Raw genomic sequence first — 11678 nt, 5'->3', positions numbered from 1 at the left:
CCCGGCCGCGGGCTAGCGGAAACCTCCGGCTGGCAGGAGGCGGGCAGGGGAGGCAGAGTCTCCACGCCTCAGTGCGGCTGAGAAAATGCCCCCACTTCCAACCGGGGCTTGCTTTCTGTTTTCGCGTGCAGGAGCAGGGGCGGGGAGTCGGACCCGCGTAGAACCCCAGAAAGCGCGGCCGGCTGGCACCGAGAACACATCCCGCAGCCTCGCCCGGAGCTGGAGCGCAGCGCGCGGGGCGCCTCTGACGGTCCCTGCGCTCAGACTGGAGGAGAAAGCGAGTTCAGATGCTGTTGCCCACGATCGGCGATGCCCTTAACAGGTGTCTGCGGACAGTTTATAAGTTGGGTGGTGTGTGATGAGATTCCGTAGGCAGGAGCCTGTAGTGTGCGCTCTGGCTCGCGACAAAAGCTAGGACTCGGAGAGGAGAGGAAAGCAGTGAGTCACAAGTAAAATAGTCTCGCTCTCTCCGGTGAACTGAGGATCCTTGGCTCTTGGATGGTGACCCAAGCCACTCGTGCCTCTGCAATTCTCCCACCCGTTCCTTGTGGCGAAGTGTCCGCTGATGTTTGGAGCCTGCCAGGCTGAGTCAGAGGTGGAGACAGTCAGCCGAGAGGGAGGGTCTGTTTCCTCGGGATTCCTCCAAGAAACTTTATTCTAAGCCATTCATTCCCTCTAGGAGTTTACAGCCAGTCTCTCTTTCCCTTGTACATTTTTAGAGGAGGCAGTAGAGGTTACCGAGAGAGGAAAAGGAAAACCCGAAACTGGAAACCGAAGTCTTTTCTTAACTATCCTGGACTGGAACTTTACATAAAGTACTTTCTATGCACTGTTATTTCTGAAATGAAGATGGGGCATGATGGTTTGCTTGGAAACCATTTCTCTGAAATATACAAAAAAAATTAGACTAAGATTAGAGTTCTCTACTTAAAAATAAGAGATATGTTTAGCTGTTTGAAAAGATAAATGTTCTTTAAAATATTAATTAAAGGCTCCCCTTAAGAGGATTGTGTTTTCAATCCTTTTAAGGCTTTTTCACATCCTAATAGTATTGCATTTGTAAGTCATCTTTATACAGTGTAATCTGAAGTCAATCCTCAGTTAATGTAGAATCATGCCCACAGGAACCTAGGGATTATTTATGAAACAAAACAGCTTGGGCTTTTCATCGATTCTTGTCACAAAATATTTTTGATTCTTTCAGAGTTGCTGTTCACCTTCATTTTCGCACCATGAAAGAGTGTTTGTATCACTCTCTTATAGACATGTATGTGTCTTAATAGATTCACATTGTTCCATAGACATCTACCCTCAAAGAGTAAGTTACCTCTTTGTTGTCTCTCAGTAAAGTACAGAATTGGGTGAGAAACTGATCCATTGAAATTAAAGTCACTTTATTGTGTATCATATATCAAGGATGGTTTTGTCAATTAACTAATGACACTTTTGTGCATCATGGTCTAATTAATATCCTTTAATGTGCATATACTGTGTACTATAGCAGCAATGAATCATTCTTGTGAATGTCCATAAACTCAAACATGACATAGACTAAGTGTGTAGAAGTAGTGGTGAAATATTTATTAATCCAAGTGAGATAGGACAGGATTATTGATGCCCGATTTCTCTTGTATTAAATCATTTCGTTGCTTGGACAATTCCATATCTAAACCAGAATATGTACAGACTGCTCTTCAAATAGGGAATATTCTCAAACTCAGATGCCTACATGGTTCAGACCAATGGCATAAATGTACCAGCTGGCTAAGTTGTAGGATACAGTGGAAGGATGATGGGTACTATAACACCTTGAAAGACACAAAACCACATGCCTTAACTAAACAGAGAGGCTGCTTCTCAGATTCCACTGCAAAAATCTATGTCTAGTGTTGTCCAGCTGCTTTTTGAAGAGGAACAAAATCCAAATTCTTAAAACTCCTCTGAATTATAAATGAAGAAAATACTCTTTTTTAAAAAGAAAATTAACTTTTAAAAAATCAAACCTCTGGTTTGCAGGTCAAAATAAATAAGGGGATAGATAAATGATGAGAGAGAGAGAGAGGGAGGGAGGGTAGAAAAAGGGAGGGAAGGAGGGAGGATGGACTGAATATGTGAGAGACAGAGAAAGGAAGGAAGGAAGGAAGGAAGGAAGGAAGGAAAAAAAGAAGGAAGGAAAAGGGAAAAGAAAGAGCAGCCTGGCTCATAGACCTCCAATATTGTCACCTTGGATATTAATACTTGATATTTGACAAATCTCCTAAAATACTTAAAACATAGCTCTGCTACCATTTCCCTTACACCATTGATCATTCCTCAATGCACAGAAATATAAAAGGAATATAGCTAAAGATTAACTGTTAACTAATTAATTTTCTTTTCTACTTCTAGATGAGTAGATATTTTCTGTGAGCTTCTGCAACAAAGGAGCTGTTGAATAACTGAATAATTCAGACATTTTAGATAGCTAGAATAAATAAATTTTGGAGTTCTTCATAAAATAAAAAAATTCAATATTCAATATTCCTCAGTATTGAGACCATTTATGATACATACTTATTAGGTAAAGTAAATTATGATTTGAATTTCCTTCAGTCTAAATTCATTTTCAGAGCAATGAAGTTTTTCTCAAGGTGCAAATAACTTCTATTTTGAGTATAAGAGTAATTTATAGCCAATGTAAACAGTTCTAGAAAACAAAAAGAGCAAGGGAAAATACGCACTATCTAAAACAGTGTTGTCAAATAGAACTTTCTGCAATAATGGAAATGTTCTGTATCTGTGCTGTTCACTATAGTATTTACTAGAGGCTGTTGAGCACTTGAAATGTGGCTAACGCAACTAAGAGATTGCATTTTAAATTTTATTTAATCTTAACTAATTTGAATATAAAACTAAACAAGGCTGGGCTCAGGGACTCAAGCCTATAATCCCAGCACTTTGGGAGGCTGAGGTGAGGGAATTGCCTGAGCCCACAGGTTTGACAACTTGGTGAGATGTCATCTCTGCATTAAAGCAAAAAATTAGCCGGGCGCGTGCCTGGAGTTCCAGCTACTTGGAAGGTTGAGGTGGAAGGATCTCCTGAGTCCCGCAGGTTGATGCTGGGGTGACCCTGAACGTGACACTGCACTCCAGCCTGGGCGGAGTGAGACTCCAACTATAAAAAACCAAACAAACTAAACACAGTTGACCCTTGAACAACATAGTCTGGAGTTTCCCAGTTGACCCTTGGACAACAGTCTCAAGTTCTTATATTCAGATTTTTTTCAACAAAATGCAAATGGAAAATATAGTATTGGGGGAAAACAAAACCACATATTCAGAGGACTGACAGTGGGACTTGAGTTTATGTGTGAATTTTGGTATACTCAGGGGTCCTAGAACCAATCTCCTACAGATATGGAGGGACAACTGTAGCCACACAATAACACTGTAAGTCATGAACAATATAGGTCTAATTTCATCACCAGGGATAACTATCATTAGTATATTGATATAAAATCTCAATTTTTAACTAATGTATGACCTGCTTTTTAAACCTTTAATACTTAACAGTGTATTGCAGACATCTTTTCAATACTTTCACTGTAAAATACACATCATTCCTTCAGTGGTTGCCTAGTGCTAAACTGTATGATTATATTCTGATTTGTTATTGATGTTATGGATAAAACTGTGCTAAATGATCTTGTATGTATCTGCAGAACACTTGTCCAACTATTGCTTTTGTATAAATCTAGCAGAGAACGAGAGCAAGTGGTGACATTATGGCTACGGTGAAATGAAAATAGGAAAAAAAAAAGCACAAGAGAATGATTTTGTTTGGATTCTGGTGAGAAAATCCTCCTGGTTTCACTCTGCCAGAAAGCTAGTCTTTTTTTTTTTCCTAACTTTAATGTCAGGGTTTCCTGAGAGATTATTAAATAACCTTCCAGCCATATCAACCTGATTAAAATCACAAATGAGACAAAGTAGTGTAGGGCAACTGAAATGTGGAAGCTGATTCCAGATGGATAAAAGTAAACCCATAAATCAAGATACCAGCCAAAAGGAAGAATTCTGAAGGAGGAAGAGCTTAGGACCCAAAGAATCCTAAGGGACACAAGCTCAAGTGGAAGAAATCTCTAAACTTCAACGTAAGGAAACTCAAAAAAGTTAATGAAATGATGTACTTAACTTCTTAGGCTAAACAACAACAAAAAGCCTAATAAGTTTATAGTTAGGAAATATTGATAATCAACCCAGCCAAATATGTATGATGCTTAGTATATATGAAACTGCTTCTGTCTTGCTTTATTTAAATGTTCAATACATTTATTCTCATTAAGTCCCTCTTACAGAAATTATTTTTAGAGTTTAAATAACACTGTCTTGTAGCAAAAATTATAGAACCTAGATATCCTAATGGCCATGTGGTTATAAAATAGATTCTCAATATGTCATATTTCTGATTGGATTTATGCCTGTTTTTCCTTCCAGGCAGCAGAAGGGGCAGGGGAAGTTAAGGTTAATATCTGAACTGTTACCATTGAGGCTGTATCAAGTTTACATAGAAAAAGGAGAACAGTTTATATAAATGAATTTTTTAATAGTCTTTGTTTCTAAAAACTTGATTTCTCAAAGGCTAGTCAATCTAGTAAAGTTTGTTCTGGTGAAAAGGCAGTAGTTTTACTTCCTTCTGTGGCCTAAACTTCATTCCTTTGTAGTAACTGGGTCCAGTAAAGTGTGAGTGGAAAGGAAATAGTCACCAAAGAGTGAATTTCACAAAGCTGATAGGCTAGACTTCTCAAAATTTTCTGCATAACATATTATGAAAACAGGTGCCTTATTCAAGAAAAACAACTAGTCATTCGAACTGAAATGTATGCTAAATCCTAAATTGGGCATAAATGTCCCTTTGTTATGATATTTATTTCTATGAATTTGTGGGTTTTTTTGTTTTGAATTTTTAATTGCAGATTCAAAGTAATTAAGCAGACTTGTAAGCTACATACATGGCATTTTGCTGAGATTTTTATCTTTCAGGAATCATCCAAATGGATAGTGACACTAGTAGAGAACCAAATTTACAGGGTATTTAAATGGAAATAACTCCCAGTTTAAAATTTAACTAAGAACAAAGGAAAAGACATTTTTATGTCAAATTCAGAATTTAATACATATAAATTTTCACTTGATTATCTGAAACTATGCACAGAAGACCATGGCTAAAGAGAAAACATGCACCTTTTTAGAAATTTCAATTTCATTTAATAAATGTTTATCCTTTTAGCATATAGAGACATAACTTGATATATATTTTTGAATCATATGCTTAAAACAAGTTTTAATTTTTTTCAAAAGATTGCAAGTAAAATCAAAGATCTATCTCATTCTAAATTACTACTCGTATTTCCTGAGAGAGGGAAAGTCAAAGATTTATATACAATCTTCATGTATTATTTTGGAGATGAGAAAATGGCTTATTCAAAGTAAAAAAATTCCAAACATAAAAAGAATAATGCAAGCAGGGTTAATTCATTACTCAGTACTCTTTGATTGTGCAAAAGAATCACACAAAATTTATGTTACATTTTATTAGCCAAAACTTCAATAAACAAAACATTATTGAGAGTTAAATTTGTTATAAGCACTATCCTAGGCACCGTTCCTATAAAGATGAATTCACATGGACCTGCCTCTGATTGTCTCTAATCTGTTAAGAATATACAGACTTTAAAATAAAGGGCATAAACCAAGTTTTCTTTTAGTATTTCATAGTTTCAGATCTTAGATTTAAGCCTTTAATTCATTTTTTATATAGCAAGAGATAGGGATATAGTTTCATTTTCTGTATATAGATATCTGGGTTTTCAAGCAACATTTATTGAAGAAACTTTCTCTTCCCCAATATGCGTTCCTGGTACTGTTGCTGAAAATGAGTTTATTGTAGATGTATGAACTTATTTATGGGTTCTCTATTGTGTTTCGTTGGTCTATATGTCTGTTTTTATACCAATTCCATGCTGTTTTGATTACAGTAGCTCTGTAGTATAATTTGAAGCCAAGAAATGCAATTCCTCCAGTTTCATTCTTTTTTGCTCATAATGACTTTTTTCTATTTTAGGTCTTTTGTGTTTCCATATAAATTTTAGAATGATTTTTTTCTACTTCTGTGAAGAACGCCATTATATTTTGATAGGGATTGCACTGAATCTGTGGGTTGCTTTTGATGGTATGAACATTCTAACAATATTGACTATTCCCATGAGTATGGACTATTTGGACAAAGATTTCTTGAGCAAGAGCTCAAAAGCACAGGCAACCAAAGCAAAATTAAACAAAAGGAGTCGCATGAAGTTTAAAAGCTTCTGTAAAACAAAGGAAAAAATCAGCAAAGTGAAGAGATAATCCAAAGAATGGACGAAAACATTTGAAAACTAACCACCCATTGAGGAATTAATAATCATAATATACAAGGAACTCAAACAAAAGTAGGAATAGGAAAGAATCTAAGAATCTAATTCAAAAATGGGCAAAAGATCTAAATGGAAAATTTTTCAAAGAAGATGTACAAATGGCCAATGGGCATAAGAAAAAAATGCCCCAATAATATTACTTATTAGAGAAATGCAAGTCAAAGCCACAATGAGATGTCATCTCACCCTAGTTTGAATAGCCCTTATCCAAAAGACAAGGAATAATGAATGCTGTCAAGAGTGTGAAAAAAGGGGAACCCTCCTACACTGTTGTTGAGAATGTAAATTAATACAGCCGCTGTGGAGAACAGTAGGGAGATTCCTCAAAAAACTAAAACTAGAACTACCATGTCATCCAGCTATCCTAACACTAGCTATAAATCCAAAAGAAACAAAACTGTTATATTGAAGAGATAGTCAAGATTTAGAATCAACCTAAGTGCCTATCAAAGGACAAATGGATAAAGAAAATGCAGTGTATATACATGACGGAATACTATTGAGCCATAAATAGAATGAAATCCTGTCATTTGCAAAAACATGAATAGAACTCGAGGACATTATATTAAATGAAATAGGCCAGGCACAGAAAAGACAAATTTCACATTTTCTCCCTCATATGTGGGAGTCAAAAATAAAACAATTGGACTCATGAAGATAAAGAGTACAGTGATGGTTACCAGAGTCTGGGAAGCGTAGCAGGGAAAGGGAAACAACTGGGGATGATTAATGGGTACAAAAACGTAGACAGATAGAATTAATAATTTCTAGTGTTTGATAGCACAACTGGGTGACTACAGTCAACAGTAATTCATTGTGTATTTTAAGATAACTAGAAGAGTGGAATTGGAATGTTCCTAACTCAAATAAATAATAAATGCTTAAGGTGATAAATACCCCAGTTACCCCAATGTGATTATTATACATTGAATGCCTGTAGAAAAAAATCACATATATCCCCTTAAATACCAGAGATACCAAAAAAAAATCATAAATATTTGAAGTGATATTAAGAGATGTTTGCCATAATCAGAAGTGTCTGGACACTGATGGTCCACTCTGAGCACCTCTTGTAATTGCAGAAGTCAAAAGTGACTTGTATTCATCTTTTGTTACTGGTATATATTATTACAATTTTAATACAGTTTTTTCCTTTCTTAAAAACGTACACATTTTTGGCACCCTCTGTTTATACACCTACTATGTACACATAAATGTTTTAAATTTAAAGATAAAACAAAGTACATTAGCAGATCGAAACTTCCTGGTGGACTCTGACAGCAGATTTGGGGCCCCAAAGTAAAATGGCTGTTTTTTGCTTTTTGTTTTTCATGAGTGTTGTGTGTTGGAAGAATCAGGGAAATGCTTTTTAGGGGAGGTAACCTAACTCAGTGTAAACCTTTCTTGACTTTACCCAGTACTGGGCTACCAATTTATGTCCAAAAAATCCTTCTACATTGCACTTAGCTACAATATGTGATACTGAGGCAATGCAGAACCCAGTGGGGAAGAATTAATAAAGACATTATCTGAAACAAAGGATATAATGAATATATGTCAAAGATTGATATAATTGATTATTAAGGGAACTTATACAAATACAAAGCTGGCTTAAAGTAGAATCCCACATGTGGATGCATATATAGTAAGTGAAAGAAAGAATCCTGGATAAGATGGATGTGTTAGATGTGAAACTGGTACGTACCCTGCTCTGCAATAAAGCCAAAACTTATGAACTTATATTTTCTACCAGGCGGAAATAATTTGCATCTCTGTTGGGAAAAATCAAACTTATCAATTTTTTATAAGGCTGCATCAAATTTTATAGAGACTGGGGGCTCTAATTAATGGCAAATAATAGTTTAAACTAAATAAGTTACTTTCACTTGGCAAGTTAACTGATCTTCAGGCTCCTAAGATGATGCTCCAATGTGACATTTAAATGGCATATGATCCTCGTACTTTACTTTCTTTTTTTTTTTTTTTTTTTGGTTGGAGTCTCACTCGGTCACCCAGACTGGAGTGCAGTGACCGCTCCCGGCCACCGCAGCCTCGACATGCTGGGCTCCAGCGATCCTTCCGCCTCAGCCTTCCGAATAGCTGGAATTACAGGCATGCACTACCACACCCGGCTGATTTTTTGATTTATTGTAGAGATGAGGTCTCGCTGCCCAGGCGGGTCTTGAACCCGCGGGCTCAGGCAAGCCACTCACCTCAGCCTCCCAAAGGCGCGGGATTACAGGCTGAGCCACCGAGCCGGCTGTACTTTGCTTTCTATTGCCTAAAAAACCACTCCAAAACTCAGCAACTTTAATAAGGTGTTTTATGTTGCTCTTTGTGGGTCAGAAGCTCAGGAAAGTTAGTAAGGTGGTTCATCATCACTGATCCACATGGCATCAACTGGAGAGTCAGGAGCTATAGGATTCTCTTCTATGATGGCACATTCATTCACATGTCTGGATCCTGGGCTGGGCTGGCTGGAGTAGCTGGAGGCTGACTCATATTTCCCTTTCTCCACACATGACAGTTCCAGAGTAATCGACTTTTATTACATGGATTTTGACTTTCCAAGACAGAACTTTCCAAAAGAGAGTGTTCTCTGCAACTCAAAGAGAAACTGCAAAGCTTCTGACTTATAACCTTCCAAGTCCCAGAAAAATCTCTTCTACTGCATCCTTTTGGCAAAGCAAGTTACTAAGGTCAGCCTATATTCAAAGACTGTATATAAAACCTATATATAAAAGGAGAAAAGGAATATACTCTACCAGTGGCTGGGGAAAAAGTCACGTGTATACAGTGGGGAAAGGATTAGTGATGCCCCAAGGAAAATGTTATCACACATTCCTGTGTATTTTGGATGCTGTTTGTTTGTTTGTTCAATACGCTCATTCAAGAGGGACTTTTCCAGGAAAAGAGCCACAGCCTCTGAAATCCCACAGTGAATTTTGTCTTTTTTGGCTTGCAGGTGATGCGATTATCAGAGCCACAGACTGCAAAAGCTAAGATCAATTTTGTCAATGGAAGCCCTGAGGTAAGAATACACAATGGAAATAGAAGGAATAGAAGGAATATTTCTAAGGTTAATGCACTAAGGTTAATTTGAAGATCAGTACACTTAAACAACTCTGTAAAAAGAAAGAGTTACACCAAGAGAAAATTTCTATTTATAGACTGTAGGTTTTAAAGTAGGTTTACTCCTATATTGATTTACTTAAAGTGAATTGTACGTAAACTTGTTAAAAATACCAGGCAAGAAGACAACATACAGTTCCCTGGTAGCCAATTCCAATATTTAACTACCACATCCTCAACACTGCTTTCTTTAAGAAGTACAACCCAGGAGGAACTATGAAGACGTATTCTACACATGGTCTCATTGTTGAGTAAAGTGTAGAAGCTGATCTTGGAATATTCAGATCACTGTCTTGAATCTGTGGTCTACTTGCTAAGTGATTTGCACATGTCATTTAATCTCTCTGAGCCTCAGTTTCCCTGAATATAAAATAAGAGCTATGTATTAAAATTGCCAAGGGCATCTGACACTAAAAGTCAGTGAAATCACTTATCTAAAAAACAAAATTATATAGAGTTCATTATATCATAGGGACATTACTTAATTTTAAAAGGTAGTGTATATATACATTATCATAAATTAATTGTAAAATGTAGTATTTTGGTATTTAATTTGACCCCAATGATAAATGATTATTCATTTGTGTTAGTACTGTTTAGTGCTTTCATTAGGTATATACTATGAAACATACAGGTCAAATTAAAATTTTCAGATGATGCTGAAAATGTCATGGTTCTCAAACTCTCACCTGAGGTACTGCAGGCTACCACAGCAAATTCATATTAGTGCCTATGGCATATTTGGAATTTTTGAGGAAAGCACAGACATGCTCAACGCAGCTGGATGCCCATAATTGATATTTACTAGACACTGCAAACAATACAGTTTGAATTGGTTCACAGCATCATCATGAAATTTTGCTACATGCCTTTCGTTGACATTATATCTTTATGAAGCCTGGTTTAGGAAGTGGTTTCTGTGATAAAAAGTAATTGTCATATGAAACATCAGTGAGGAACAGGAAACGAGAGTGGCAGTGTTCAAAGGGATCTCAAGGTAAAAGTAGTTGTATGGGGACTAATAGACACCACATGCATCTCATTAGTATGTAGTCATGTTAATTTAAGAATAAAACAATGTTACATTTTTTAATGTATGTGTATTTTTTTTAATGGCTATTATTCAGTTTTTTAATACATAAGTGATTACAAAGTCATTTGGACCTAATTGCTTGATAACTGGTACTTTCAGGTGCTTCTCTTTACCTTGAGGGTACCATGAAATATCTGCTCTCAGACTATGTCTATAACATTTTGTTCATGTAGAAAGAGTTCATTTCATTTGGTTAATCATGTCACTTCCTCATATCTGACTCACTCAGGAAGATGTTTTTCAGTGAAACTTACTATTAGGAATTTTACAGAAGGAGTGTTTAATAAAACCATGTATATATGTGCAGGCATGCAGATGCCTGTATTTTACAAGGTTCTTTGAATTGTTCTGCTTCCTCCTACAGTAGCAAGAATGGCAGAGAGTGCCTCCTAATCAGGAAAAGAAAAAAATGGGAAGAAAGGAAGAAGGAAGGAAAGAGGACAGAAAGGAAGGAGGGAGGGAGAGAAGAAACATACAGGCACATGAAGAAAAGTGGAGAAGGCACACAATAAATTATAAGTAGTATTTATTCCATATGTGATGTCAGGTTTATCCAGAAATAAGGTACCTATAAATAACTTAATAATTCAAATATTATGTCACTGATGAAAAACTATATAGTAACATGAAAATTCTTACTGAAAATATTCATTTTAAATGTAATATATGAAGTTGTATGCCACATATTTTTAAACATGACAATAAAAAAACTGGGAGGAAATATATCTGAATGTTAACTAGCTGTATGTATGCAAGTTATATTCATTTTTCTTCATCTTTCTTTTTGAATTTTCTTAAATGAATGATACTATTTTGTACAATTAAAATAATATATGCCACATAAACTTTATTTTATTAGAGGTGGTTCTGGTAAAATGAAGTGTAGAACTCAATCCATCATCCATATAATTCATGATGTCTCTTTAAGCAAATGGGAATTTTACCATCCTATCCACACAACTCTTTTTCTTAAACTCTACAGCCTAGATTAGCTCTTT

This window comes from Carlito syrichta, unplaced genomic scaffold (genome assembly GCF_000164805.1).
Source record: "Carlito syrichta isolate Samal-C Ts95f unplaced genomic scaffold, Tarsius_syrichta-2.0.1 Scaffold138565, whole genome shotgun sequence".
Lineage (NCBI taxonomy): Eukaryota > Metazoa > Chordata > Mammalia > Primates > Tarsiidae > Carlito > Carlito syrichta.
The sequence above is the reverse complement of the archived record's forward strand: the minus strand, read 5'-3'. Positions refer to the sequence as shown.